The sequence below is a fragment of the Cornus florida genome, unplaced genomic scaffold, assembly GCF_030987335.1.
Source record: "Cornus florida cultivar Cherokee Brave unplaced genomic scaffold, ASM3098733v1 CherokeeBrave_3.0.0_Hap2_Chr03, whole genome shotgun sequence".
Taxonomy (NCBI): domain Eukaryota; kingdom Viridiplantae; phylum Streptophyta; class Magnoliopsida; order Cornales; family Cornaceae; genus Cornus; species Cornus florida.
Genome location: NW_026775573.1, coordinates 15,326,621 through 15,334,724, shown reverse-complemented (window position 1 = coordinate 15,334,724; position 8,104 = coordinate 15,326,621).

Below are 8,104 nucleotides of genomic sequence, written 5' to 3'. Positions count from 1 at the left end.
TTGTTTCATAATGTAGTACTTGTCAGATGGTCAAGATTGATCATCAGAGGCCGCCAGGAGCTCTACAGCCATTACCGATCCTGGAGTGGAAATGGGAGAGCATTTCTATGGATTTTGTGGAGGGATTGCCTAACTTTTTCAAGGATCATAATTCTATTTGGGTCAACATGGACAGACTGACGAAATCAGCTCACTTTTTGCCTATTTGTACTAACTTCACTTCAGAGCAGTTGGCAAGACTTTATATTACCGAGATTGTGAAGTTGCACGGCATTCCATTGCCCATTATATCGGACAGGGATTTAAGCTTTGTGTCTGGATTTTGGAAGAGTTTCCAGCAGACTTTGTGGAGTTTGCATATAGCAATAGTTTACAGAAGACTATTAGGATGGCACCATTTAAGGCGTTCTACGACCGATCGTGTCGATCGCCTATTTATTGGATGGAGGTTAGCGAGCGCAGATTGTTGAGACCTGAGTTCATTAGGGATACTTCTGAGAAGATAGCTTTTATTAAGGATCGCAACGTGTTTCATGTTTCCTTGTTGCGGAAATTTTTGCGAGATAAGGATCAGTATCAGCATATCGATGTTGGGGAGATTGAGTTACAGCCGGATGTAACTTATTTGGAGCCACCATGTCGTATTATAGACTGTGGGGATCAGATCCATCGTCGTAAGGTTATCCTTTTAGTTTGTGTCCAGTGGAGTCATCACAATGAGGCTGAGTCTACTTGGGAACGGGAGGACGTCATTCGCTTACAATTTCCTAACATATTGGAAGAAGGTAAGAACGAATTCCGAGGACAGAATTCCTTTTGTTAGGGGGAAAAAATGTAATACCCCTAATTTTTAAAAGGATAGTCTCGGTATTTTGATTATTATTTTATTGGATTTTTATTTGTTTAATTAGTTATTCTGGTTGTTTAATTGATTACTTGCCTTTGTTTATTTATTTGGTGTGTTTAATTGATTAATTGATTGGTTATGTTTATTAAATGGTATTTGAATTAAATTGTTAATGATATTATATTTTTGTTCATTCACTGTTTTATTTTATTTTTGTAATATATTTCTTGTAATGATAATTTTAGGTTCTTAACTTAAGTACGTTTACATAGCCGACACTTTAAACGTAGGTTTTGTATATGGGCCAACTAAGGTTTATGTTAGGGCTTTGGCTCTAATTAAACAAGGATTAGGGTTTAGTGTTGTACGACTATAAATATAGTGATTACGTTGGTTTAGGGTTTGGTGAAAAACAAAGTATTGGTTCTGTAAAGAGAAAAGTTGAGAGAACAGAGCATCGTAACGGTCTGTCAAGGAGAAGAACAGAGAGGACCAAGGGAGGATTTTGGTGGATTAGACTAGAACCAGGGGAGGCTAGAAGGTAGTTAGTGGGTCCAGAAGTTAGGAAGACGGCGACAAAGTTTTGAGTCCAAAACTGCAGGCAAGTTCTTTTATTTCTCCTTCCCTTTGGCTCGTGTTCTGTGCACCTAGATAATCTTTAGGGTTTAATCAATTAGTAACTAGAATTTACCTATTTAACATATGCTATATTGATGATCTGTGGTGTTGAAAACAAATCTGTTACAATGCATGCAAGTCTTGTTCCAGTTTTCTGTCCTTTAAGCATGTTGTTTCTGTTATAACTTTAGTCTCTGTATTTTATTGCAACTACTGTAAGTAAAATAAAGGAACACTACTGGGGTTATATAAAACTCATAGGGTTATTATTTTGTTTTAAATATGTATTGCAATTTGTTCCGTTTCAATTCGTGCATGTGGTTTCAGTTGGTACTAACGCATGTTAAGTTCAGTAACAAGTTTAATCTTTGTAATTGATTCAAATTGCTGTAATCAAACCTTGGGGATGCTATTAGAGTGGTATTAAATCCATAAGATCAGTTTAAGAAACCAACAGAGGGGTAGGAATTGATTAGAGGATAAGCAGACAGATTGAAACGGAGCAGAGACTGAACTGGAGGCTCTCAAGGGGGAGAGAGCTGGCTCTGGAAAGCAAGAGCTGGCTCTCCTTCAGCAAGAGCCAGCTCCAAGGGAGTTTGGAGCCGGTTCCAAGTGAGAAAGAGCCTGCTCTTTCATTTTTAGAGCAGGCTCCAACCTTTTGTACGTTCTGAAATTGGTTTTTACAGCACTGTTTGATACTTTTGACACCATTTGAGCATTTGGATGGTTCTGATGGGTTGTAGGGACTTCACAGAGGGTTTAAAGGGTTAACTTTAAGTAATATTAAACCTCTTGTTGCATGGTTTAAGTCTCTATGATAAAGGAGGAAGCAGTGTAAAAATATACAACCGTGTATGCTATTAACAAAAGAAAGGAACTGAATGGCTTGATTAAATTTCAGAAATTTAATGGAACTTCACAGAGGGATTAAATAGTTAATTTAGGGTAGGATTAAAACCTTGAATTGATTTAAGTTGATCCATGGGACAAACAGTATAAAATTGATAAATTTTCTACACTGATAACGGATGGAGGACGGATTAGTTGCTTAATTAAATTTTAGCAATTTAAGGAGATCCAGTATGCTAATAAAAATTATTTTAAATACATGATAGAGTCATTGTTATATTAAATTTGAACTATGCATGTTTTGGATGTTAATTGTTAGAATATTAAATTCTTTGATGTAATTACATGGATTAATTCTGGATTTTAATTACTAGATTGTTAATCTTCTTTTTTGCAATGATTTGAATATTAGTTTTGGATTGTAAATTACTAAACTGTTATATATATGATGTAATTTACAAGGATATGGAGGATTGTATGCATCGGTATGGGACGGTGACATACTAAGGACGGTTTAGCTCAGAACGCCTAAACCTAACCTAATGGATTAAAGGAATGGATTTATAAATATTGAATCCTAATTTTGTTTAAGTCAAATCAACTGCAACTAAATTGAGTGGCTTCCTGGATTAATGGATGGTAGTTAAGTCATATCAACTGAATAAGTTGAGTGACTAACTAGTTGGTTTATTGTATGTCAGTTTTAACTAAAATGTTTAATTCCTGATTATATGTTGTGTCTTGACCAATGAACTATTGACCGGCACAACATTGTATTTGGAAGGAACTTATATATATAATTGGAGTAGGGATTTAATTAAAACACTTAAATCTTAATTTTATGTCGTGTCATGGCAACGAATCAGTTGAGCGGCACTACATTGGTTTGGATGGGAATTTATATATATAAATTATGGTACCGCGATTTGAGCTTGAGTCTCATAGTCGACGGTTAGGGTGCGTATATGCAGTAGGATGCGTAACTAGCTATGTTGATTGAGGTATACCCTGTTAGGCTTAGGTAGTCATGCCCACTCAGGTGCGTATTGCATGTTACCTTCTATTCAGGTTGAGACCCTCAGTATAGTTAGTGAGAGTCCTGTAGTGTGGATATATATTTATCTATTTACGGACTATATAGATTTGGTTGAGACATCTAGGATGTATCTGCGTATCGGGTCTCTGTTTGGATTGTAGTTAGGATAGAACTTGTTCGTGGGCCTGACCCACTATTATTTTTCAGGTAACGAACGGTTCCGGGTCTTAGAGCTTGTTCGTGCTGAGCAGAGACGTCTTCTCATTCTTCTGATGACGTAGGCGGTTCCTGTATGGTTTAGCATTGGATTTTTTTTTCGGTGGTTCATTTCTCAGTGATGATTTTTATTAGGGGTCCACCAGAGGGATTCCCGAGTTGTATTTGAAATAGAGAATTTGGTTGTATCAGAATAATTCTTTATTAATTTTATTTTATTTTGAGGTTTCAGTATTTGGTTTAGCATTCTAGTTTCTTTTCAGCAAATTTTTATTTATTCCTGTTTCCTTAATTGTATTCTGTATTCATTGATTGCTAATTTGTTTGATATCCTCGAGTAGTCGGGCGTGGGCCTAGCCAACCCGCATCCGGAAATCCGGGAGTATCACAGTTGGTATCAGAGCACTCCAGGTTCTAGTGTCCTTAGGAGTGTTTTTCGTTATAGGACTTCCGCGTTGCGTCTCTTAAAACTTTGAGCCATATTAGGATTCGTTGTACTCTCTTTACGGTTCGTTCGGAGAAGTTGATGTCAATTATATTCCATAAATGGTTGACACTAGGAGGAGGATGGGGTTCAAGGCGAAAGCGATATAGACCCAAAGGAGTAAAGGAGTAGGTTGTCGAGTTCTTTGCAGAAGCAGAACTTGGGATTGAAAGTTTAGTTCCAAGGTTGGCATTACTTAGGAAGTATACGCCATGAACGGATCAGGGTGTAGGTGTTAGGTCACCGCATGTCGGGGCCAACATAACTTCGGATGATCTCAAAAAGGAGACAAATGAAGAGTAGGATTCTGAAGAGGATCCTAAGGGAGGAGATATCAGCGTCTTCAAGAAAGGGGATATTGAAGCTTGAAGATAAAGGATCGCACGTGGGTGCTCACATTCACCAGTAGTATAGTGAATAGTACTAGTGAAGTTGGTGTGAACCAATCTACATATAGTTAAAGTTTCGTAGCATCTCCGGGAATTAATTGAGAAGTACTCTTTAGGAGTTTGGGAACCGGATGGAGTTCTTACCAGAACAACGACGTGATTTTATATCACATTCCGGAGAGTATGGGGATTTGGTTGTGACATTCTAAGTTGGTTTGTAAAGCCACGATAGACGGTTTACATTCCGCATATTAGGAGGATGAGGGTTAAGCTTTTGGATATTTGTTTAAACAAACGATTGTGCAGTTAAACTATGGTTAATGGAGAAGTTTCGAGGTTGGATAATTACCAACGAAATTATGGTATGAACTTTTGCGAACTTGAGTTCAAATGAGGTTTTCTTCTCTGGAATGGAGGACGTTTTAATTGGGAATTATATTTTGGTTGTTTTGTTGCACTGTGTGTATCTATGTGTTTGATTTTGTTATTCTGTGTTGCATTTTGTTATTATGTGTTTCGTTTTGTTGTTACGTGTTTCATTTTTGTTAATTTGTCCGGATTGGGAGTATGGAGTGGTTGGGGACACAAGTATGTGATCAACCAACTATTATGTTGATGACATGGATAATAGCGCTATGTACGCTAGGATTTGTGATAGTATGGTCATAGGATTGGGTAGAAATACAAACTTTTAGCCAATCTAATGGATCTGAATATGGTGGTATGCTAGTTAGGATGGGATAGTTAAACTATCAAAATGAGTCAAATAATAAAAAAGGATTAGTTTGATATGCTCAATGCTAGGTGGGGATTCGTTTTTACAACGCTATAATAATGGTGGTTGTTAGTGTCTTGGGGATTCGTGAGGTTGTGGTAGGTAAAGATCACTGTAATGCCACTATGGTTCAGACGGAGGATTTTGTACTGGTAGGTACTTATTAGAATGACGCTGAGAGAGGATAGTGGGCTGATAAAATCTTTAGCAGTCTATTCGTAATCAAGATTTTCTTTTTACGAGGGTGTTATTTGGAGGAGTTGCTGGTGTTACACTTAGAGGAGGAACCAAAGTTTCTACACTGTATATAAAAAAAAAAAGTGGAAATTTTTTTTTAGGGTTATCTTTCGCAATAATTAGCTGTTGCTCCGACATTGATGACTAAATGGAGGATGCGAAAGGTTTCAAATTCAATTGAAACGAGACAAGGAGTTAACTTAACACTTACCCATAATAGAGAAGTAGGGTGTGTTAAGGATAGGAAGGTGAGACTGAACACCTATATAAGAAAGCGGTGCACGGTGTGTGTGAAAAAGTCATAGTGAGTTGACCTTCGATAAATGGAATTACCGGTTAATTTTATTATCAGTAAGTTTATCACTAACTGGTGATGCCTAGATACAGTTTCTGGGTTAGCTTTTGACCATGCTTCAATGTAAGCAATGGGTGCATACAAAAGCTGGTGGTACCAGACCAGTTGGTACTTTCTATAGACAACGGGAAGGAGGATATAAAAATTGAGATTCAGATCTCTTAGTTCTTTATTTATCCTGGTGAAAACAGAACGTTTCACGGTGTGAAGCCGAGGTTTAGGGAATTGGCAAGCAGAGGGATGTAGTGATTTTGACATCATTTCTAATATGATCGAGAGGGACCATTCGAGAATCCTAGACCCTTGTAGACATTTTCTATGTTCAACTGATAGACCCTTTTCACGGATTTGGATTCGGATTTGGTTAGGATGTTGGTTCGTTTATTTATTAAGTCAGCTAAATTCTGGTTTATTGCGAACTGGTGGGTCATCAGTTCATCTGAATAGAGGGGAATACAAGACGACTTAGATGCATCAAGTTGGTGATTCACACTTTGTATTAAGTTCTGTTCAGGGGAAAGGAATAGGGAGGTGGACGCTTGTAATACCCCTAATTTTTAAAAGGATAGTCTCGGTAATTTGTTTAATTGTTTTCTGTTCATTAATTATTTTTGGTTCATTAATTGTTTTGAATTATATTTTAATTGACTTTTTAATGATTTTTGTTTTGAATTATATTTTAATTGACTTTTTAATGATTTGATTTAGTTGACTTATTTGTGTTATTTGAGTTAATTAGTTAGTTTATTTGTTTTCTTTGGGTTAATTAATTATTTGAATTATTTACAGTAATTGTGATTATTTAAGTTAATTGTTTTGATTATTTATTTGGCTTTAATTCTCTGTAAATTGTATGTTATTTTCTGTTTTACGGTTAACTTGGAATTTTTATTTGTTTCTTTAATTGAATTAGTAGTTAACTTGGAATTTTTATTGTTGACTTAGTAATTACATGTTTTAATTTGTGACTAGGTATAAAAGTGTGGTTAGGGTTTTAGTTCTGTTTCGGTTTAGGTTTATTTAAGGAGCCGACAAGGTTTATAACCTAGGTTGTGTTTATGGGCCTCGTTTCAGACTTTAGGTATAATTGGACTTAGGGTTTTGGTTGCCTATAAATATATACGATAAGTCTGCTTAGGGAACAAAATAATACAACCAAAACACGTCTGTGGAATTAGAAACGAGGAACAGAGGAGGTTGCAGTAGGAGTCGCCGGAGATTGTAGAAGACAACGTAGAGATTTTAACAAAAATCTCAAAAGGCAAGTTCTAACCTTACTCTCTCCCTTATACTCGTGTTCTTTGCATACTCAATGGTTCCAGGATGAATTACATGTTTAAAAATAAAAGACGTTGTCTGTGCATGCCTAGAGTGTAACTGAAACTGATTTTGGTTTGAAGCTTGTAACCTGTTTAACTTTGAACTGTCTTATTTAATTCATGGTTTAATCCATATTAGTAGCATAATAAGGACTGGGTTAAGGACTGGAATCTTCTAGGATTAAGTGAAACTCTCTGTAAACCTCTACAGTGAAGTGTCGGAGGCGTAAACGGCGACCGGAGAGGAGAACACGAAGAAGAGGAGGGGGAGAGCCGGCTCCTATTGGATTGGAGCCGGCTCCCCTTGGACTGGAGGCGGCTCCAATGGTCTAGGAGCCGGCTCCAGGGCCATTGGAGGCGGCTCCAATATTCTGGAGCCGGCTCCAGGTTGTTTATGCGTGAGTTTTGATTCTGTGGGTTGTTTTTCCAAATTTTTTTCAGTGATTAGGCTTCCTACTGATTGTTTTAATGTGTTTATTGGTGAATGAATACTGTAATGGGTGATTTAGGAGTGGTCTAGGGTAAACATAAATATGCAAAGACCAGATTAACATAAAATTGGATACAAAGCGTTAACCATTAGGATTACATGGAGTTAATTACGAAGGTCTTGTAGACTGTGTAGATTTGGAGTTTCTAATTTCTTAATTATATTAGAAATTTTCTGTGAGAGCTTGTCCACTCGAATTATATGTTCATGGAAATAGAAACTATGCTAAAAATTTATATTTCACTGAGAATTAGTTGGTGATTAAATTTAACGGTTAGTGCGGCAAGTTGTTGGACAGGAAACTATAAGTATAATAGATTATTTATATTTATTCTGCATGCTATAGATGTGAGTGGAAAAATATCTATTTAGGCTCTGTTAATTCTATGGAAACTGGGAATAGGTCATCATTATAAATAAAGCCCTGTATGATCAAATTATGGATTCTGAATTGGCTTGCTTAAGCATGTTTGTTAATCTGTTCTAACA